Raw genomic sequence first — 24,933 nt, 5'->3', positions numbered from 1 at the left:
AAGAAAGTTATCAAGTCTACTTTTCAATGTAATATATTGATGATTACATGTCAGATATTTAAGCTTAAGAATGAACAAAATTACTCTTTATATAAGAAACCAGACACAAATGAAGCCAAGTCATCCTTCAGAGATAAGAATCATATAGTTAAATTCTATGATGCCATAGAAAAAAGGCAGCATAAGTATATGTAAATATTGCCCAATGGGTCTTTGCAAAACCCTAGGAATGCTTAATCTCAGGTTTCCTTTCCCCCTTTAATTACTAAGGTGGAGATTCCAATAGCTAACCAGGCAATCATTAAATAAATAAATAAACAAACAAATAAATAAATAACAGGCAATGCCTTTTATTGGCTACCTCTTTCCTTTGTGAGCTGCTAAAAGCTTTGTCAATATATTAAATCTTATGGTCTGGGAAGTCAATATATTTCTCTAAAGTAAGCAAAGATTTATAGAATAGTAGTTCAGATTATGGAATCTAGTATGAGAGTCCACTAGGATACAGATCTAACTGGAACAATGTGCAAGATATCAAAACTTAAACTCCTCAAACTCAGTTTTCTTTCTTCAATTTCTTTTTCCTTTTTGTATCACACCCAGCGATGCTCAGGGGTTACTCCTGGCTTTGCACTCAGGAATCACTCCTAGCAGTGCCCATATGGGATGCTGGGAATCGAACCTGGGTCGGCCGCATGCAAGGCAAACACCCTACCCACTGTGCTATCGATCCAGCCCCCTTCAATTTGTTTTTAAATCTTAACTTTTAATAGGGGTTATGGTCATCACTGTCAGGGATGGAACAGTGATGCTCATCCTGGAGATGTGAGATGGACAGGTGTGCTGATGGTTCAGTCTTCACTCAGTTCAGGGCACAGAGCCCAGGGCTAAACTCTCTCTAAACTTTGGGAGAGGGAGTCAGAGGACCATGCAGTGCTGAGATTGGACTTGGGTTCTCACAAATACTAGGCATGTGTTCTAATACTTTAACTATCCTCCCTGCCCCTCAAGCTTTGTATCAATTTTAAACAACGAGGGGCTGGAACGATAGCACAGCAGATAGGGCATTCGCCTTGCACACGGCTGACCCAGGTTCGATTCCCAGAATCCCCTGTACTCCCCCGAGCACCACCAGGATTAATTCCTGAGTGCATGAGTCAGCCAGGAGTAATCCCTGTGCATTGCCAGGTGTGACCCAAAAAGCAAAAATAAAATAAAATAAAATAAAATAAAATAAAATAAAATAAAATAAAATAAAATAAGCAATGCTTTAGTAACTGCTTTAAGGAGGTGGGGTGGGCTAGGTGATCTTGGGGACACAGATGGAGGGAAGTTGACAGTGATGGTGGTATTGGTGCTGAAACATTATATGACTGAAATTCAACTATGAATAACTTTGTAAGTCATTGTGACTTAATAAAAAAGTAAAATAATAATTTTAGTAAACATAACAAACAACCTTAAAACATTTTAATAATGAAAATGAACAGTGGACTAAGACATGATATCATCTACAAATCAGTGTATTGAAAGAAAAATTTATCTTAAGTCTATTCTTTTTTGGTGGGGGGAAGGGTTTGGGTCGCACACAGTGGTACTCAGGGCTTACTCCTGGCGCTACACTCAGGGATAACTCTTGGTGGATTCAGAGTACCATACCCAGGTCAGGTGGATGAAAGTCAAGCTCTTAAATTTTCTCTCTGGCCACTAAGAATGATTATTAAGGATAAATTCTACAAACCTGATGATGAATTCTATAAACTTGTATCTAATAAAAAATACATTTAATGATATTTTATGGATTAAAATTCATCAGCAACATTGATTTGTAGAAAATAAGAAAGAAATATTTGTAGAAAATATTTGTAGAAAATATTTGTAGAAAAATAAGAATATGATTTCTTGATTTAAATAATATGTACACAATACGGGCTTAAACTTTTCTTTGACCATATCAGTCAAGATTACTATTTACCTATGATATAAATACTACTAATTAGACCCCAACGGTCTTATTTATTTTCAAGCATTATTGAGGTATATGGGCATAAATAACATGCTCAGGTATTTAAAAAGTAAATCATATTCCTTGCTTTTTGGTAGTGTGAGAAGTAGGGGGAAGGAGATCAATGTGTATTGGATCATTGAGTAATTGTAGAGCAAGTGTGTGAGTGGAACATAATAGTGTGGTAAGTATTAAAACGAGATTCAGGAGAATAAGCAAAGAGCAGAGGAATAGATTGGCAACTTGCTTGAAATGAAAAGTAAGGAAGGGAGAATAGTTAGATAAATAATGTTCATGGGAGATTTATGGAGGAAGGAAATAATTAGCAAAGGGCTGGGTGTCTGAGTAAAACTCCTCCATTCTTTCATTTAAGCGTGACGCATATTAAACACCATGAATCAGTGAATGAATGAACAGATGCATGTGCCAGAGAATGAGTGGGCTAAAAGTACCATAGAATTTCTCACTAAATGTTTAACTTTTGGAAAAAAACATAAATTATTCTGTCTCAGCAAACTATTTCTTGTCTGACACTAAAGCAAACATAGTCTTTGAAGTTCAACTTACATTATAATAGATTCCTATGTCAAGAGTTTGGGTGTTGCGGTCGCAAAAAAAGCACAGTAGAAATGACATCTGTACCTATACGTTCACTGCAGCACTGTTCATAATAGCCAAAATCTGGAAACAACCCGAGTGCCCGAAAACAGATGACTGGTTAAAGAAACTTTGGTACATCTACGCAATGGAATTACTATGCAGCTGTTAGGAGAGATGAAGTCATGAAATTTGTTTATAAGTGGATAGACATGGAGAGTATCATGTTATGTGAAATGAGTCAGAACGAGAGGGACAGATATAGAAGGACTGCACTCATTTGTGAGCATATAATAACATAACATGAGACAGACACCCAAGTACAGTAAATAGAAGGGTCAGGAAGATTTCCCCATAGTTGGAAGCCAGCCTCATGAGCGGGTGGGATAGACAGCTGGAATAGAGAAGGGATCACCAAGAAAATGATGGTTGGAGGAATCTGTCGGGATGCATGCCGAAAGTAGATAAAGGACCAAACATGATAACCTCTCAGTAAATGCATTTAAAACCATAATGCCCAAAAGTAGAGAGAGAGTATGGGGAATATTGTCTGCCATGGAGGCAGGTGGAGGGTGGGAAAGGCTGGGTTATACTAGGGATATTGGTGGTGGGGAATGTGCACTGGTAGAGGGATGGCTGTTTGGTCATTGTGTGATTGTAATTCAGACATGAAAGCTTGTAAGTATATCTCACAGTAAATTAATAAAATTCCAAGAAAAAAAGAGAAAGAGAGAAAGAAAGGAAGAAAGAAAGAAAGAAAGAAAGAAAGAAAGAAAGAAAGAAAGAAAGAAAGAAGGAAGGAAGGAAGGAAGGAAGGAAGGAAGGAAGGAAGGAAGGAAGGAAGGAAGGAAGGAAGGAAGGAAGGAAGGAAGGAAGGAAGGAAGGAAGGAAGGAAAGAAGAGAGAGAGAAAGAAAGAAAGAAAGAAAGAAAGGAAGGAAGGAAGGAAGGAAGGAAGGAAGGAAGGAAGGAAGGAAGGAAGGAAGGAAGGAAGGAAGGAAGGAAGGAAGGAAGGAAGGAAGGAAGGAAGGGAGGAAGGAAAGAGTTAGGGTGTATATTTAAGAATCTTAGGGGCTGGAGTGATAGCACAGCGGGTAGGGCGTTTGCCTTGCACGCGGCCGACCCAGGTTCGAATCCCAGCATCCCATATGGTCCCCTGAGCACCACCAGGAGTAATTCCTGAGTGCATGAGCCAGGAATGACCCCTGTGCATTGCCGGGTGTGACCCAAAAAGCAAAAATAAAATAAATAAATAAATAAAATTAAAAAAAAAAGAATCTTAAAAACAATCCAGGTATTTCCTGAGGACATTTTTTCTTTAAGACATTTGCACATGATTTATCAGATTAAGGACTCATATGTAGGATATATAAAGTACTCACAAAGCTCAGCAACAAAGAAACAAATAATACCACTAAAATTGGGAAGGAGATAAACAGATATTTCATGAAGAGGAGAAATGGATGACCAGCAACTATGCATGAAAAAGTATTTATCAGGGAAATCAAAATGACAATGAGACATCATCTCACACTAGTGCAAGCAATATATATCAAAAAAAAAAAAGGAAACAACCAGTGTTGACAGAGATGTGGTTTAAAAAAAGGGAATTTTCATACACAATTTGTAGAAATGTCGCCTGGCTCAACAGCTACTAAAAACAGGATGGAGATTTCTCTTAAAAAGTGGATAGGGAGAGACATAGTAGTGAATCCCAGAAGACAGCAGCTTGCCGTAGATCTCTCTGGACCACGCACCAAACCAATTGCACCGGGGCACCTCAGACGGAGCGGTGTGCCCTCTCTGCCTGCTCCAGGTGAAACCCCAGTGGCCATGGACTACCAGAAGCAAAACCCAGGTATTCAGGTTCAAGGATTAAGACTCCAGGCCACCTGGTGGCAGTGGAGATGGGCCATCCCTTCCGGTCTCCCTGCCCACTGGGGTCCTGGCTCTCAGACACACAAACTGCCTCCGGGGACCATCAGTGCATCAACGGTCTTGATCCAGAGACTCCCAGATGAATCTCAAAATGGATTAGCTCCCAAAAGAGATGTCTCCGGACCCCAACCATTTACAATTCTACAATTCCAGAAGCGACCTCTCATGCTATTCATAATAAGCAAAAGAAAATAAATTATCCAGCATCTGCCCCTGGCAGGCAGGCTTGAATGGTGGTGGGAAAATTCAAAATAATAGTGATGGGAAGGTGTAATGGTGGTGGGAATGGTGTTTAAATATTGAATGCAATCAATTTATGTGAATAGCCTTATGAAAATAAAATCATTTTTAAAAAGTGGATAGGTGCCAGAAATTTAGTACAGCAGGTAGGGCATTAGCATTGCCTGTGGCCCTTTGGGGTTCAATCCCTGATATTCTATATGGTTTCTTAAGCCCTCCCAGAAGTGATACCTAAGCAAAAAGTGAGTTAGGAATAAGTCCTGAGCACAGCCAGATGGGCCAAAAAAAAAAAAAAAAAGGAAAGAATAGATCTTCCATTTCATGATCCTATTTCTTGGCACTACACTTCAAAAAAAAAACACTGCTTTGAGAAAAATTACTTCACAAAGATATATAGATAGATAGCACAGTGGGTAAGGTGTTTGTCTTGCACGCAGCTGATCTGGGTTCAATTCCTCTGTCCCTCTCGAGAACCCAGAAAGTTACCGAGAGTATCTCATCCGCATGGCAGAGCCTGACAAGCTAACCATGGAATATTTGATATGCAAAAAACATCATCAACAAGTCTGACAATGGAGATGTTACTAGTGCCCGCTTGAGCAAATCGATGAGCAATGGGATGACAGTGATACAGTGAAATAAATATATGTGTGTTTGTGCTATTCACTGAAGAGCAAAATAGCCACAATATTAAACCAAATGTCCAATGACAGATAAGTGGATAAAGACGTTTGATTATATGCATTATAATACTGTCACTGTCATCCCATTGTTCATCGATTTGCTCGAGCAGACACCAGTAACGTCTCCATTGTGAGACTTGTTGTTACTGTTTTTGGCATATCAAATATGCCATGGGCAGCTTGCCTGACTCTGCTGTGTGGATGGCATACTCTCAGTAGCTTGCCTGGCTCTCTGAGAGGGACAGAGGAATAGATCCTGGATCGGCTGCATGCAATCCTTACCCACTGTGCTATCAATTATGTAGATATACATATATATGTGTATATGTGTGTATATATATATATATATATATATGGAATACTATGCAGCCATAAGATTAAATCATCCAGTTTGCTTTAACATGACTGGAATTGGAAGCTACCATGTTAAGTAAGCAAAGTCAGTCAGAAAGAGAAGGCAAATAACAGATCTTTTCACTTACTATGGCAATCAGAGTAACAAGAGCATGAAAAGTATAAAATAATGGCAAACCTTTGTCCCTAGATCAGAGAAATTGGAAAACTATGGATGGGTGAGAGTTTATAGGGAGGAGATGAAGTAAACTGTAGGTAACATGAGGGTCATGAGCCTCTGACACTTTGGTTTTATAACTGTGTTGAGATAATGATGTATGTCAATATCAATATCAATAAAAGTTAACACATTGTAAGCATGGGAGCCAAACTATAATAAATAAAAAATTGAATGAGTTTGCCAAGGAGATGGGAGAAAACTTTGGGACATAGTTAGAACCTGACATTGGATGTAGGTTTAGAGTTGGAGTAGATTATGCCTACACCTGTACTATTGACAGTTTTGTAAATCACAATGCCTAAATAAAAATTTCAAAAGAAAATAACAAAACACTTTCTTATTTCTGAGCATAAAGAACTATTAGAATATATACATAGACACAAGAAGTGAATGTATGCCACATAAGTGTAAAATGCTGTAAATACATAAGGTAAGCAAAGAGAATAGGACAAAGAAACGCAATTGTTTAGGCAAACTAAAAAAATCAATTTTTAACATGTGGATATTTAAAACATGTAAAAGAGCATTTTTCAAGTCAACTTATAACGAGACATTCGATTGTACAGTGGAAAAGGCTAATATTAAGAGAGCATTCTGCCAATATATCTTTATGTTTCAAAAGAAGTTGATTAATCGGAATACTAATAAGAGATGAAAATACATGATAGATTTCTGATGTAGTAATCACAATTATGTGCTAAACAGGATGTAGCCTGTTATCCAAATAACTGACAAAAGCACAGTGGAATAAAGTATCCTGGATACCAGTCATCTTTTCTCTTTGAAATTCAATATGTATAAAGGAACTGTGGGATAATCAAAATGCCATGAACTTGGAAGAACATTGCAATTGAAGGTGAAAATGAAACCTATAAGCCCAGGATTTAGTTTGTGCCACAGAGTAAAGCACGATATTGGCAAATCATCTTTTCTTCTATGAGCAAAAAAAGCTAGATACTTAGATGTTATACCCGCACCTAACCTTGGACATTATAAATGGACTCATTCAAATTCCTGTAAAAATGCAAAAGGTCATGACCAGAGATTAGATTGAACAGAAAGAATCTTATTTCTCAAGCTTCAGCCATGATGATTCAGTGAAAGGACAAGTGAGGTGATGGATGGGTGGTTGAATGAACAAGTGTGTTTATAAGAGGAATATGAATAGTAGGTAAATGGTTTTACTGAAGAATGTATAGGTGCATTAAAGAGTGAATGAGAGAATGGCACACTAAATAGACCAGTAAGCATCCTTCCTTTTAGATAAGTGAAAATCAAAACATCTATTTTGGATGAAGTCTACTAGATATAATCTTAGATAAGCCACTTAAATATGTTCTACTTTGGTTTTCTCTTGATACTAAAAGGACCAAAGAGATAGTACAGAGGATAAGTTGCCTTCGTTGTATACGGCTGATGTGGGTTCCATCTCCTGCACTCCATGTAGTCCTAGGAGACCTAGTAGGACTGATCCCAAAGTGTAGAGCCAGGAATAAGCTCTGATCACTACAAGTGTGGCCCCCAACTCTCACCCCTACCAATGATACTAACAAGACAATCTATATAAATGTAAAATATCTCAGGTTTTCATTTTTAAGAATGACATGCATATGAGTCTTTGTGTTGGTTTTAATTTTCTATTTTCCCAAGTTTTGGATATGGAAACTATCAGTTTGTTAGAAGCAGATGCCAATGATATAGCTAACAAAGTCATAACTATATGTGTTTATATTTATTTTTCCCCCTCTATCCCCATCTTTCCAACAAAACCTAGAAGGTGACTGAAAACTGAGAAAACAGCAAACAATAGCATCAAAGCTTTAAGGAAAACCTAAAAATTTAAGATGTCCTTGCTTTTCACATTACAGGTCTGTAGATCTACTGGAAGTCTATACATTAAAAAAAAAACAATGAAAGTAGCACAATTTCATGATAGTAAATGGGATATCATGGCCCACTTATAAATAAAACATTTCATTCAAGTTCTCTTATATACATTGAATTGTTTGTCCTCAAAATTTATTGTTGAAGCCCAGATCCCAATGACCTCAACATAAAACTGTTTACAGATAACAACATAAAATAGGGGGTTAACTTAATAGAAAATTTTGAATTTAATCTGATCAGTGTTCTCTTAAGAAGAAGAATGTGGATGTTAAAAACAAACAAACAAACAAACAAACAAAAACCAGAAACAGACATGCAGAATGAAGACCTATGTAGGCACAGTGAGAAGTTGGGTATCTATAACCCTAGGATTGAGCTCTCAGGAGGAAACCTATCTGGTTACACCTTGACTTTGGATTCCGAGCCTCTTGACCCATAAAAGATCAAATTTCTATAGTTTAAGCCACCCAGTATATTGTAACCTATTATGGGAACCATAGCAAACATATCTTCCTCAAGCATATTAACTATGGATACTGATCTCTTGAGCAGGCCAATTCCTACACCTTGCAATGATGTTAATGAGTTATCACTCTATGGGTGGGAGACAACCCTTCAAGAATGTGCATGTCTTCATTTCCAGAACGTATAAATGTAAGCTGTTTTTGCAGGTACTGTCAGAAGGGACTTTTATAGGTGTGAATAAAACCTTGCAATGTGAAGATTATTCTATATCATCCAGTTGTGCCCAATTTAATGAAATGAATCCATATATAAGTATATATGTATACATACATATATATATATTTTAAAAAACTATATCCATGGACAACATAAAATGATAATACATACACAACTTGTTAGTTTTGAAAATGTAGGAAGAGAATGACTAAACAAGAATTGTTGGAAGTCTCTAGGAGTCTGAAAAGAAAATATTTTCCCTGGAGACTCTAGATATGAACATAATCCAGAACTTTTCACTTATCCTAGTGATAGCTCTGTTCTATCATTCTAATTCACTGAATTCATGTTATTTCAGCCAGTATGTTTTTGATCATTTGTCACAGCAACAACAGAAAATCAACAGCACTTTTTCAATATAATTATAGAATTATTTAAATGTTAATAAATTTACATATCAGGTATTCAGCGACCTTGTCTCTTTTGTAATTGCGCCTTTCTTGATTTATGAAAGGACAGGGAGGATACTAAATGACTTTCAGATATTTTAGAGCATAAAAGCCTATGAATCAGACAATAGTGTTCTCTTTTGTATAGCTGCTTTACATTTCAACATATTATCAAGGATATTTGCTCCAAAAATGTACTAAAGGGGCCAGGAAAATAATAAGGGGGTCGGGGACATGCATGGTTTAACCAATCACCAGAACCACACAGCCTCTAGGCACTACCTGGTGTATTGATGGTTCCCAGTATTGCAGGGCCTGAGAAGTATTACATTCTCAAGCTTTAGCATTAAACAGCTGACCTAGCTGACAAAGTATAACCTGGACCCCTAAACACTGCTTAGGAAACTACACACACAAACACACACACACACACATACACACACATAGTTAGTACAACCACTCAGGCACAAGCAATACATTAACAATTTACTTATCCAGCTGTTTCTTCAAGAATGTATTTCCCTCATACTGTCACTGTATCACTGTCATCACTGTCATCCCATTGTTCATCGATTTACTTGAGTCAGCGCCAGTAATGTCTCCATTCGTCCCAGCCCTGAGATTTTAGCAGCCTCTCCTTACTTGTTTTTCCGAAGGATTGGAGAGTTAGGGGAATGAGACTGTTATTGTTACTGTATTTGGCATATCAGATAGACCACAGGGATCTTGCCAGGCTCTTCCGTGCAGGCAGGATACTCTCGGTAGCTTGCCAAGCTCTCTGAGAGGCAAATACATATATGTATATATAAATATATGTATATATATATGTCGCTCATGTATGAGGCTCTCATTAGTTATATTCCTCTTACTACATATATTCATTTTCTCCTTACATAAGTATCAGGAAGTTCTATCCTATGAGGCATACTAAACTCTTCATTTTACAGACTATGGGAGAAATTGCTGGCTATGAGAAACAGCAGGAGTGACAGGATTCAAGTTCAAATCTATCTACCTCTCAAGTATCGTGTTCCTTCTTTTGTTCCCACGTTGTATGCCTGGACCAAATATGGGGGAGAGTAAAATAAAAGCATCTGACACCAATGACATCAGTGTTCACCAAGCTAGAGCTTTAGAACCCTTCACATATAACTCGTTTGCTTAATTGGTGCCTTGTGAGAAAGATGGTCAAGGAAAGAGACAGCTTCTCTGTAAGTCAAAGTAGGAAGAGTCCTACATCTAATGACCTCTGGAAACTTGCAGCACCTAATTAGCACCTCAGAGTCTAGGTCCACAAACTCCCCTGTGGGAGGAGCTTAATGAAAGAAATCTCTGGGGTGGTAGGGGATAGGTAAGAGGTAGGGGAAGGGCAAGTGAGAACTTGGCCTTGTCTGTAGAAAAGGCTTTGGGGAAATCTAGCAAACTTTGAGATGAAAGGCAAAGGGAAGGTACAGAATTACAGAACACTTGGAAAGCAAGAAAACTATTAGAATTTGCAGATCACAATCTACCAATGGGAAATCAGACCTATATTTATACCTCCTCTAAAACACAAACACAAACACAACCTCACTTTTTGTCCTAAGCAACACTAAGAAATTAACAACATTAGTTAGGCACTGTCTGTAACACTGTCATCCCCTTGTTCACTGATTTGCTTGAGTGGGCACCAGTAAAGTCTCCATTGTGAAACTTGTTCTTACTTTGTTCTTACTGGTTTTGGCATATCGAATACACCACAGTAGCTTGCCAGGCTCTCCGTGGGGGTGGGATACTCTCAGTAGCTTGCTGGGCTCTCCGAGAGAGACGAAGGAATTGAACCCGGGTCAGCCATGTGCAAGGCAAATACCCTACTCGTTGTGCTATCGCTCCAGTTCATTAGTTAGAAATGAGGTCCAGAAGAGTCCTCTGGCCATATCAAAAATTGCCTATATATTAAAAATTACCTATACATATATTAGAGGACTCTTCTGGACCTCATTTCTTTTTATTTGTGGTAAGAAACCTATGAATCAGGAAACCTAGGAACCTCAATTTCTTCACTTAATCTGATCATAAGGAAAAGTTCTGTCTAATTTGGTGACCCCCTGAGGCCATGAAATACACACTAAACAATCTTTTTAATTCTCTTCAGTTAATCAGAGATGCTAATTTTAGTTTTTATGATAAGTTAAAAAGGTATTTATAAAATAATCAACATAGAAAAGGACAGGGATAATAAGTAATTATTTGGGCTGGAGCAATAGTACAATGGTACATGCGGCCAACCTGGTTCAATCCCCCAACATCCATATGATCCCCCAAGAACAGCCAGGAGAAATTCCTGAGTGAAAAGCCAGGAATAAACCCTGAGCATCACTGGGTGTGGCCCACAAGCCAAAAAAAAAAAAAAAAAAGCAATGAGTTTACATGACAGGGGTTAGAAAATATTTTTTTTTTTTTGTATAGTAGCAAGAGAGTCTCTTGCCCGCACTCCTGGCTGTCTTCCCTGGGACCCCTCAGAGGGGATGGACTCCAGCTTTCCTCCCCACCCCGAGCAGAACTCCCAGCGGCCGAAGACCACCGGAACCTAGCTACAGCCATGCTTTAGGCCTCTCTCCACATGTTCGACAGGCCTCATGGATGAAGGTACCAGCAGAGGAACCCAGGTGTGTGTAATCCCATCAACGGCCAACATCCAGAGAGAGACTTAAAAGCAAGCTCTCAGATATCTTGTAGCCTGTTTCTCCCTCTGGGAGAAGCTGGCAGGCTTCTGAGAGTTTCCTGCCCACATGGGACAACCTTGCAAGCTTCCCATGGTGTATTCATATGCTAAATTCAGTAACAAGCTGGATCTCATTCCCCTGACCCTGAAAGAGCACCCAGTGCGACATCCTTGGGAGGGCCGAGTCGAGATAGACTTCTAAGATCTCAGGGAAAGGACGAAATGAGAGGTTACTGAGCACGTCCGAGAAATCGGTGATTAACAGGATTTCGTGATTTCGTGATAGTAGCTGTTTACTTTCAATATTAATACTTGAGGAAAAGAAATGAGCAGGTATTGCTTGTTAACGTAAGAGATGTTTAGGTGGACCAAAACAATAGTACAGCAGGTAGAGCATTTGATTTGACATGACCAACAGGGTTCAATCTCTGACATCTTACATGGTCACCTGAGCACCATCATGAGTGATTTCTGAGTGCAGAGCTAAGAGTAATTACTGAACACCACCGAGTATGATCCAAAAAGCAATAAATGAATAAATAAATAATATACATGTTTAGTATTCATAACAGGCAAGAATCATACTTCTATGAGGACTCACTGAACAATAAAACGTAGACTCTATCTTGGCACATTATGGACTGATTAAATTAAAATGAGTGATTTGCATTATGATTACTTTTATTTTGTGTTTTGTTTGGGGACATAGTGCTCAGAACTTCTGGGTCTTAACTCAGGGACCACTCCTAGTGATCCTTAGGGGGACAGAGAGGGTGCCAGGATAAATCCTGAGACAGCAGCATGCAAGGCAAACACCCTCCCTACTGCACTATCTGTCCGGCCCCTGAGATTACTTTGAATATAAGAGTAAGAGGTCTTTGAAGGTGATGAGATACTGAGATAAAGGCTTGAAACAGCTCAGCATTACACAAATTATTTGCCTATTTGTGTATATGTGCAGAGTGTATGTGTATTTATGAATGTGGGTGTGTGCATGCATGTATGTGCATGTACGTGTGTATGTGTGTGTGTGTGTGTTTGTGTGTGTGTGTCTCAAGAGAGAGTGCGAGCTAGAAATTTGGAACATGGAATGTGGGTGAGTAGGGAAATTAGAAAGGATACTGCTGTAGCTTTGCTTTTAAATTTAATCACGTAAAGTAAGTTTAAATAAAGGGGAATCAGGGGTGTAGATTCCATTGTCAGGTTTAAGAAAAATTCTGACAAAAAATAAGCTGCAAAATTGTTGAATTCTGTTCTGCCTTTCTGGGAAATTAATCTTTGCCAGAACTTCAGGCCTGAGCACTGGAAGAAATAGGAAGCACCTTTCAGGGCATGCAGAAGATCAAAGTTATTTGACTGTTTGTCACCTTGTTGACATTTGCATGGAGAGCACAGAAATAACGGTGGATGAAACTGTGCTTCTGAATACCAATCAATGTATTCAACTAGACCTAGCCCTGCTCTCTTCTCTTCTCTCTCTCTCTCTCTCTCCAACCCCCCCATCTTAACTTACTTCCCTCCCCAAGTGGTTTATCACTAAGTTACCTCTCCAGCCCATCAGGACTTAAAACAAAACAAAACCTTTTCATTAAAGCATGTCTTTAATGATGAAGCCAGAGAGGTACTATGAGGTAGGAGGTTCAGATGCGTATCTTGCAAATGGCAGTCCCCAGTCCCCAGGAGTGACACCCCCTAGCACAGAGCCCAAGGTTATCCTGAGCACCACTGGGAATGGGTCCCAGAAACACCAGCCTCCCCTCACCAACACAATAATTAATGTCTTGTAGGAAGCCATTTTACCTTACTGATCTTATCCTGTCACTATTTGTTTATCACTAGCTAACCCCATGCCACACCTAGCAAAGATTGCCACTCCTAATCTTACTGATCTTATCCTATCAGCATTTGTTTCTTACTAGCTAAAGCCCATGCCACACCCTGCATTTCTATTGGGGGTCCCGGCGTGCATGCTATACCACCTCCTCCCAGCAGGGAGGTATAAAATACTGTAACTGCCATAGAATAAATGCCTTTTCTCCCTCCTCCGGGCTCTGCGTCTGTTCATTCAGCTGCGTCCCCTTCTCAGCCCCACGAAGGGTTCTCCCTGCTGAACAGAACGAGACCTCCACATCGACTTCCACAATGTCTTATATGAGGCATAAAGACTTAGTTTTACTAAATCTCAGCTCTGAACTGTGGAATGGGCAATACAAACTTTTGTTGGTGATACTCCACAATTGGCTGTTCTCACTGTGGCTTCCACAACCATAATCCTTATATTTAGGGAAATGTCACAAAACGTAAAGAAAGAAACTATGACTTTTCTTGCTTAAATGTTCTGACTATATTGAACAGATTTTATCCAAAACATGTCATTTATAAACTAGAATTACAATTCAAGCAATTATATTCTAAACAAATCTAAAAATGAGCTTATCATTTTCAAGATAACCGAGAGTATTTATGGTTCCTAAAAACATGTGAGCCTTCTGTCTTGTTGGAATTGAACAAAATATCTGCACTTTGGACACTAAAGTTCCAAGATATGTGAAGAACTCTGTGAAAATAATGATTTGATATTATTTGCTATGAATTTTTTTATTTCATAATAAAATAGGAAATATCTATACAGCTCAGTCAAACAATACTTTCCAATTGCATGTTGCCAGAAAATTATGAGCTGGCAAAAGACCTTTTGAAAATGCCAGAATGCCAATGGATTTAATGTAGCAGAGTACAAAAATGCATTACTATGGTTTCAAATTCCACATAAAACTACCCCTTAAGAAACTACCACTTGTGGGATGGGGGAAATAGCTCAAGGAACTAGAGTGCATGTTTTGTATAAGAGAGCCCCCAATTCAGTTCAGGCACGCCACAGTTCCCCTAAGCAGTGCCAAATGAAAGCCCTTCGCACCAAGGCTATTTGTGTGTGGGAGTGTGTGTATATGTATGTGTGTTTGTGTGTGTGTAAAGAGGAGAGAGAGAGACAGAGACAGAGAGACTGCCAACTGCCATTTGCAGAGATTTTGATGTGGTATTAGGGAAAAAGTATTCACAATAATCTGTGAAGTTTATTAAACCACCAAAGCCTTTTCCAACTATTTACTTCTGTTAGGCTGGATTTTCTTCACATGCTATGATGAAAACAGCACATTAGCATAGTTAGGACAAGATAGAAAGTAAAAAAATCCAGTTCTTTAAGCCATAAACACTCCTCTCACTATTATTCGCTTTGTAAAGTATATCTAGTCATTTCTTATTTAGATGACTTAATATTTTTTAATCTTATGATTATTTCTTTAAATTTTCTATAAAGTCAAACTCAGTGGTTCTGGGACGAGGGCGGAGGGTTACAGGTACAAACCATGCCTGCAATGCTGGATCCAGTTCTATAGGTCTGATGTTTGGATTCTCTCATCTAATAGCGCTCAAGGGACATCAAGGCACACAACCAGTGGTGCTGAGGAGGAGGTTGTGGAAATGCTGCCCCAGGTAGAAAATTCAGGGCATTGTACATCCAGGCATGCACTCTATGACTGAGTTATTTTCCAGGTCCTTTATATAACAATACACATCATATCTATATACAGTGTACTATGACATTTCTATATGCATATATAACATAGATGTTTCCATGTATTTCTCAGGTCCTTTATGTTGTGATATAATACAATATATATAAATTTGGGAACATCATAGTAACAGTGCTCAGGGGCCCCAGGTCACTCCCAGCAATGCTCTTGGTCACCAAGTGGTGCTCTGGATCATGTGATACCTGGGAGTCAACCAAGAGTCTCATATATGCAAGGCCTGTGCTCTGCCACTTGAAGCAAAAATAACTATGCTTCATTTTTAAGTGACTTGAATAAACCTTTACATTTTTTTCATTTGAATTTATGATGTGGCAAAAGTCATAAATATAAGGGGCTGGAGCAATAGCACAGCAGGTAGGGTGTTTGCCTTGCATGTGGCCAACCCAGATTCGATTCCTCCACCCCTCTCAGAGAGCCCGGCAATCTACTGAGAGTATCTAGCCCGTACGGCAGAGCCTGGCAAACTACAAATGGCATATTTGCTATGCCAAAAACAGTAACAAGTCCCACAATGGAGACGTTACTGGTGCCTGCTCAAGTGAATCAATGAGCAACGGGATGACAGTGATACAGTGACAGTGATATTTTACATAAAGCAATGATTTGAGTGTTCTGAACCCCCCCTCAAAAAAGAAAAATCTTATCTACTTTTTTTCTTTCTTAATGTTTTATAGACCAGCAAAATAATAGTAAAAAATTTTTAAAAAGCAACAAACCACACTACAAACTGAAAGTCGAAACTAAGGTAAGTCAAATGGCTGCCTAAGCTCACACATGCACCTGGGGTACATGCTCCATCATTGCAAAACAAGATGGCATGTGACCGTGCATTTAGGTACATATGTGATCACAAAGAATCAGAGAGCCAGAACCCATTGGAGACCAGAAAACAAAAGCTCTGCACTGGGGAATTACAAGACTCTCTCTCTCTGCTCTTTCCCTCTTCTTTGTCTCTCTACCCTCTGTGGTTCCAGTTCCAACAGAACTTGTGACAATCCCAAATTGTTCCTTCCTCTTTTTCAGCTTCTCATCATCTTCAGACTTTCTGGAGATGTTAGAGACATTCCAACCAAATCTTTGTGCCCAGGTTAACCATAGGTTTGGAGCCGTTGACAGTCCTTTTGATGAAACTGAAGAAATCCCAAATCTAGCTCCTTGTGTATCTTTCTTACTCACCAAGCTCACAGCTACAATGAATCGTTCAGCTCTCCTCTGCATCCTCTCAGTCTGTGGTATTTCAGATGTAATTTTTACCACTTTCTTCTTTGCTGCCACATCAACTGTTTTTTTCCAGAGGGTTCATAACTTTTAATGGGCAGTTTTAAGGGCCTTCTCTATTTTATCTCCCAGTACATTTCCATTTGCCTCCTCTTTAGCGAGCTCTTCAGAGATATGCTGGAGTCTGTTGATGAGATCTTGTTTGATTTCCTGGGTCTCCAATCCTCGAGCAAGGTAATCCTGCTTCAGCTCAGGAAACTTCAGTTTATGGAGCTCTATCATCTCTGTTGCTATCTTGTTACTCCCCCAAACCCAAATCTTATCTAAATGTAATATAGTTATATCTTTATGATGTTTATAGGCGAAAAACAGAGACAAGTCTCACAATGGAGATGTTACTGGTGCCCGCTCAAGCAAATCGATGAACAATGGGATGACAGTGCTACAGTGCAGTGCTCATACAATTTAATATTTACACATAAACAGTTGGTCTGGAATTTAAAGGAATAGGATTAGCACCAGAAAAGATAGATTTGGAAGTTTCAATATAAGACCACAGAAAAAGCAAACACCTTGTTTCAATTTGACACAAGTTTTACAAATACTCTGTGTCAACTACATAACACAGAGCTAGCATATTCAACTTCCTGCTCCAAACATCCTTTTCTGAAGCTAACTTAACAATAATTTGCACATTACAGCAATTCTACTGAGACGCTGGGCTCTAGTCTCAAATCATAGGTGAATACTATTGCAGGTTATTTGGAGACCTGGCAATCTATCTAGATGGCTAGAAGAAATAGGCTTGAGCACATTTTCATATGTATGCCTAGAGCAGCATAAATTTTAGTAAGTATCTGAATCATGAGTAAAAACACACATTTCTGGCCTAGCAATTTGGAATGGCATCCAAGCAATCGCATCTCCTAAAAGCTCTTCGATGGGGTGAATGTTTCAGTCCACGCTCCGTACCTTGAGAATCAGCGACTTTTGTGATCAAAAAATGATTTCTTTGTGTGATTTTTAAAAAATCCAGAGATATTTCAAATTGAATTATTTTATTCAGTAGCAGCAAATATGGTTTAACATAATGCCCCAAAGTAGAGCGAGAGTATGGGGGAAATAATCTGCCAGAGAGGCAGGGGAGTGTTGGGAATGGGGGGGATACTGGTGACATTGGTGGTGGAAAATATGTACTGGTGGAGGGGTGGGTATTCGATCACTGTATGACAGAAACTCAAGCATGAAAGCTTTGTAACTGCATCTCATGGTGATTTAATTTAAAAAATGGTTTGATTTGTTTCTGAGAAGGAATGATTAATTTTACGTTCTAAACATTTGATTGGGTCATCTAAAGATTCATCTTCTGAATACAAGAACACTTCATTTATATAGAAATAAGAGTCATTTGTATTTATATGATATGGCTGGAGCGATAGCACAGTGGGTAGGGCTTTTACCTTGCAAGAAGTTGACCCGGGTTTGATTCCTCCTCCCCTTCTTGGAGAGCCTGGCAAGCTACTGAGAGTATCTCACCCACACGGCAGAGTCTGACAAGCTACCCGTGGAGTATTCGATATGCCAAAAACAGTAAAGAGTCTTACAATGGAGACATTACTGGTGCCCGATCGAGCAAATTGATGAGCCACGGGATGACAAGTGACTAGAATGGGATGCTCCAAATATACAGCTTCCCCTCCCACCCTCATATTTTGGAACATGGCGATTCACTCTTAGATGAATGAACACTGGACAATGTTTTCTACTCTGGTAATAAAATAGGTCAAAGGTTTAGAACATTTCACCAAGGGAGAGGTGATATAATGATACATACCAAAATCATAACAGTAAATAATAATAAATAAGCATGTTACCCAAACTAAAATAAATGCATTTTTTTAAAGGCCTATCCTAAGGGAGAGGGGTGGGGAGAGGAAAGTGGTGGTGAGACCCTGACAGAGGTGGTTGGTTTGGAGTTGGAAGAGGAATATCTGAAACTCTACTAATGGCGTTGCTTATCATGCTGACTAAAAATATACCAGAGATGAAACTGTTCTCACAGTAACTCAATAAATACATGTACTTTTTTTTTTAAATTCCAGAGAATGTTTCTTGTTCTCCCAGATATCTGAAATATAGCTGAAATATAGAAGAACAAAGTTTCTCTCTCACCCCTGGCATCTACTCTCATTGCTGAAAATTACAGAAGACACCCCCAGCCCTCATCAGTGTGGCTCATCTGAAGAGTAAAAGCATCAGACTCCAAAACTGCGCAAACCCATAAAAGGATGAGAGTGATGGGTGGAGTAAGGAGATAAGATGAAATGAACATCAGATAATTTTTTGGCTTTTTTTTAAAAAAAAATAAATTTTATTGAATCACTGTGAGATAGTTCCAAGCTTTCATGTTTGGGTTACAATCTCACAATGATCAAACACCCAGCCCTCCACCAGCACTTATTCCTCACCACCAGTATCCCGGGTATACCCCCTTTTTCCTACCCTCCCCCTGAGAAAAAAGCTACAATACTTAAAAAGAGGGGCTGGAGTGATAATATAGGGCGTAGGGCATGTGCTTTGCATGCAGCAGACCCAGGTTCAATCTCTAGCATCCCATATGGTCCCATTTCCACTGCTAGGAGTGATTCCTGAATGCAGAGCCAGAAGTAACCCCTTATTATCTCTGGGTAGGGCCCCCAAACAAATACAAATTAACAAAACCAAGGAAATCAATGCAACTTTAAAATAAATTTTATATGCCAGCACATAGTTCCTTCATTGTGGCATCTCTAAAATGTAACTTTCTATTTTTAACATCTCTGCCTGTTTGGCAAAGAAACAATTGAAAATAAAGAGCTGTTAGTTGTCTGGAGGAGAATTACTTGTAAGACATCTTTAATATACAATTTCCACAGAGTTGCTAATTGTTCCTTACTTTAAAATTCATTCTCTTGACAATGAGATGCATTTGGTAATGTAAATATCAACCAAGCCCACGGTATTGCTCCGCATTAGCATTCACATTATTATTCAGTCATAATTAATACACTTCTAAAATAAAGTGTTGACAGCACTCTTATTCAAATATATAGCATATGTTTATAGTCTCACACATTGAGGTGCACACATAATTACAATATATGTGTGAGAGAAATTGCAGAGGCAGTCCAAGAGGCCATAGTCACACTAATTGAAAACTGCCACTGCCCAATTAAAGTAGGTGAGACCAGGATAGCAACACTGTCAAAAGCCTATCAGACATGGCCCAGCTGATGAACTAACAAACAAGACACAATGCAACCAGCAGTGCAAAACTATGCTTGTTGTTTGAATGGCACCTCAAGAAGCTAAAGGAAAGAGTGATACTGTTTCCTTTATTCTGGTCAAAAGTCTAGTTCAAAGGAATGATGTATATTGTTATGGACAATATTGAACCGTCCAAAGGCTTTTCACCAAAACTAAGCCATGATGGTAGTAGAATCATTGGTTCTACTTGTCCGAGATGTGTTTTTGATGGTCTAAGCTGGAAAAGGAAAATAATGTGTCATGACAATATGCTGTACTATTTTTTTCCGTTTGAACTCATTATGAAATAAATTAATGCATCATGTGCAATTAGAGAGGAATTACCCTGCACTTATTTCAAAACATCCTGCAACATGAATTTCAAGAGGAGTTTAAACGAAGCATTCTCTAAAAGCACAGTATGCTGCTCTTTCAGAGGAATGGGTGTCTAGAAATGTACAAAAAATTCATAGTAAATGAGGGACTTGATTCCCTGAGATTTCTTTTATGTAAGGAGGAATACACAAAGCAACAAAATGTATAACATAAGATTTTAATGTCAACTCTGGCCAAAATCAGGAACGGACAGAGCAGATTAAGTTGAATGTGGTAACACAATGAACACAGCAGAACACCGGCTTCTAGAACCTACATGAGCCAACCACTGTTCTAATTGATTAACTTCTATTACTTCATCTCACAGTCCAAGCCATTTTGGGGTGGCAGTATTGGGGCCTCCCAAGCAGTGTTCAGGAGACCAAGGGAATGCTCATGGTGGTAACTGGCCAATCTGATCAAGTGGTGCTTGAGGACACAGAGGCTGCGTGGGCCCTGCAGAGCCAGGGACAAGCATGGTCACCACCAGTTGTGCCTGGGGTTCCATATGAGGCTAGGGATGAAACTTAGGGCCCATGTATGCACAGCAAGCTCTCAGGAATTCTGTGGAAATTGTATGGGTTAACTGGTTTCCCAATTTAACTATCATTATGCTCAGTAATATATGTGGGATAACTGAAACAGTGTGGTTAGCTAACCTAGCCTATATTACACATGCTAATAATCACAGGCTTGGTTTCCAGGACTTGGAATTATCCTGAGGGGAAAGCGGGGCATCTATTCTACAAATAGGGCAAGATAGAAATATACTAACATTTGTCGAGGTCTGATCTGTTGGCAGATTATTTAATTCTCAAGACAACAAAGAGACAAACAGCTACTTAAACCCGAGTCTGCCTGACAGCAAGCCCTTTGATTTCTCGCACCTCCCTTGCTTTCCAAAGTCTTCTGATTTGTTTATAGAGTTTTGCTTCCTGTCTTTGTAAACCTTCCAAATTAACTGGTCTGTGTCCTTGTTAGGTATTTTCTTCTAAAGGGTCAATTCTTGAATTCACCAAACAGATGAAAAACCGTTAGGTGGTAGAAGGACTTTTTTTTATGCCCTTAGGTTTCTATGACACCTGACAGATGGAGCATATGCCCACAGTAACCCCGCATTTAAACAATTGTTGGCTATGCAACAGGAACCACCAGGATGCCACGGGCTCATTCACAAGGAAGAACTACTGAAGGATTCATAATTTTAATTCAATAGGCTCTATTATTTCTTCTGTGAATCTGCATAAATCTCATTAATAAATACAACAATTATATGTAGCTGTACATTAGAGACTGGAATCTAGAGTGTGTTGAGTTCATGGTGAGGTTTGGGAGCAAAAAAAAATAGCTACAAAAGGTCTCATTTAAGGATGTGATGTGCTTTTTATTTCAAATGGCTAATTACTGCCATTGAACTCTGACACGCATACTTTTCATGACAATTTTGAGAATAAAGACTGAAAAACAACAGATGCATTAGAAGGCTTTTCATGAGCTTTTGCCTGAGGTCTAAAGGCTCCATGTAGAGACTAGTATGTGGTATTCAACACTGTATAGGAGAAAGAATGTAGAGATTTGCCATCATTTAGTGCTGGTCTTCAACCTCAGCTCTGTGACTCAAGTATCATGGGCTTTTAGACAAATGATTTTACTTCTTTCAGTTCCAGTTCCCTCACATCATAGGACTGTCCTCTCACAATGTGTCTGAAATTTACACTAAGGAGAAGTATGGGTGTTAAATGATAATACTAGAGTTGTTAAGGTTAGGATTAGGGCTAAGAAGTGCTAGTCATGATTCAACACATGGCACTCAATGTTATATATACAAATATTTTATTGAAATATCAAATTTAAAATAGTAATTATAGTATTATATATCTATGCGTGTGTGTGTTTGTGTGTGTATCACCAGTCTGTCCTGAACAGGGTCTAGTCCAGCCCTAAGGATTGTGCAAACATACACAGCCCCCATCATAATGCTAAAGGTACACATTTATCAACTTTTAAAAGTTCATGTAAGCTATTCCTTGCTAAGAGTGTTGGACTATTTATAAAAATGAGGAAAAATTATGTTTTCCTGAATTTCCTCTAGCTAAACTACATAGAAATATCTAGGAGCTCAAACCACAATCTCATTTATATCACCAGCCTTTCCCTTCAGTAGGATTAGCTGAGTAAGTCCTACTGAGGTACTCAACACTTGTACTTTTATGATCTACACTGAAAAATATTAGAAATTTAAAGCTCTAAAAACCCCTTGCAGTAATGTTATAGGGCTAAAGCAGATATTGCTTCCCAGTGCACTGCAGGGAGGAAATGCTGAGGGTAAATAACTCTTCCCATGAGACTGGAAAGATATTATATCAGGTAACATGCTTGTCTTGCATGCAGATGACCCATGTTTGATGCCCAGCATCCCAAATGGTTTCCCAAGAACTGCTAGGAGTGATCCCTGAGTGAAAGAGTAACCCCTAAGCACCACCACCAGTTATAGCCCCCCAAACAAACAAAAATTTATTCCTAAGATTCAGAACCTATGATTCTTTTTATTTATTTTTATTTTTATTTTTTAGTATTTTTATTGAATCACCATATGGAAAGTTACAGAGCTTTCAGCCTTAATTCTCCATTAGTTATACAATGCTCAACAACTATCCCATCACCAGTGCACATTTTCCACCACCAGGAGCCCCAATATACCTCCCCTGCAGCCCACCCCACCCCCTGCCCGTATAGCTGATAGATTTCACTTTACTTTGATTACCTTCAATATTTAAAAAAAAAACTCACTATTATTGCTGGGAGTTTCCCCCAAGTCAGACCTGTTGAAAAGGAACGATTTGATAATGCTTTACATTGCTGGCAATTAAGAGATATGAGGACGCGCGGTTTTGGGTTTCTGTATTTTAATAACAAAGTCCAGGGAAATTTCTGCCAGAAATTGTATCACTGCAAGCTTTTACTTCCCTTTTGTGGTGCTCATAAAATGGAAAAATCCGAGAGAGAAAAACCCTTCCCTCCTGGCGCAACATGGGGCAGTAGCTTAGTTTACAGTCTAGAGACATTTCTTCGAGCTGCTGGTGCTCAAAGAAGTTTAGTTGGCCTCTGGGCCAACTGTTTGTGCAGCAGTGGAAAGGCCCCCATGATTCTTGAGTTGAAGCAAAATGTTAAGGACCAGAGAGATAGTACTGTCTTGCACACTGCCTACTTAGGTTCAATCCATAACATTAAATACAGTCTCCCCATACATAGAGGGACTGCACTCATTTGTGGAATGTAGGGTAGCATCACATGAGGCTGTCACCCAAGGACCATAGATACAAGGGTCGGGGGATTGCCCCATAGCTGGAAGACTGCTTCATGAGCAGAAGGGAGAAGGCAGATGGAATAGAGAAGGGATCACTAAGAAAACGATGGCTGGAGGAACCAGTTGGGATGGGAGATGCATGCCAAAAGTAGATAATGGACCAAACATGATGACCTCTCAGTGTCTGTGTTGCAAGCTATAATGCTCAAAAGTAGAGAGAGAGTATTGGGAATATAGTCTGCCTTAGAGGGAGGGGGAGGGTGGGAAAGGGGGGGGGTATACCCGGGATACTGGTGGTGGGGAATGTGCACTGATGAAGGGATGAGTGTTTGATCATTGTGAGATTGTAATCCAAACATGAAAGCTTGTAACTATCTCACAGTGATTCAATGAATTTAAAAAATTTTAAAAAATACAGTCCCCCAAGAAGTGTCTGGGATAATCCCTGAGCACAGAGTCAGGAATAAGTCTTAAATACTGTCAATTATGACAAAAATAAGGATACATATTTATTTAATAGACACACTGATTCTTACTAATCAACTCCTATATTTCATAATAAATATTAGTCAGCTAAAAACCAAATCACAGACCCCAGCAATAATAAATATTTCAGGATACTATAGGTTATCTTGTTTTTAATAAATTATGTCATTATGTTCTGCCTCATCCATTTTCTGAATTGTTCTCAACTATAACAAGGTTGTATAATCCTCTTGTATTTATGCTTTGAACTTTGTTTTTTTTAAAAATGCAGTAAGCACTACTAACATACTAACGTAAATAAAAGAAACTTGCAGTTGAGATATTCAAAGCAAGTCCATTATATGATTGTGGTAATTAGACATGTTTTGCTTATAATTCTCTTACTTCAAGGAATTCAGCTCAGAGACAGTCTGAAAGCTTTTGCCTACTTTTGTCTATTCTGGCTAATGTCATGCATTGTGTGTCTGTACTCCAATTCTGTATAACTTCCTTCAATCTCTTATCCAGCTCTAATGGAGACAAATGCTCAACCAATGTACACCCAGGCAATGAGTGGTCTACCTCTCTAAGTCCCAAAGTATGCCTTTTCTAATGAACCAACTTTCAGTAGGAGAAACTTAGCATCCTTTTAAGGCAGAAATAGAAAGACTGCTGAATTTTAGACACTCTGTGAAGGTGAGTGATAGGATGACTTTTTTTTTTTGGAAGGTCTCCAAGGTTTACATACTATTGTATAATCCACTTCTGTCAAAATGTCCCTTATATACTTTTCAAAAGACCAATATATTTGGGGCTAAAATAATATACCTACTATATTTAGAACAGAGGTATCTATTAGAAGGCAGAAGAATTACATTAGTTTTATAACAGACCTTATGGGTTTGGGGTTGCTTTATGTTTTAAATATTTC

General features: G+C 38.8%; 1 protein-coding gene and 1 pseudogene across 6 annotated transcripts in view; both read right to left on the bottom strand.

The window, feature by feature from the left end:
* Positions 1 to 24,933, bottom strand: part of CDH8 (cadherin 8) — a 429,237-nt gene that overhangs the window by 280,098 nt on the left and 124,206 nt on the right. The window lies entirely within an intron of this gene.
* Positions 16,283 to 24,933, bottom strand: part of LOC105942792 (SAP domain-containing ribonucleoprotein-like) — a 47,209-nt pseudogene continuing 38,558 nt past the window's right edge.

Source organism: Sorex araneus, chromosome 8 (genome assembly GCF_027595985.1).
Source record: "Sorex araneus isolate mSorAra2 chromosome 8, mSorAra2.pri, whole genome shotgun sequence".
Classification (NCBI taxonomy): Eukaryota; Metazoa; Chordata; class Mammalia; order Eulipotyphla; family Soricidae; genus Sorex; species Sorex araneus.
This window is presented reverse-complemented; position numbering and strand designations above follow the sequence as displayed.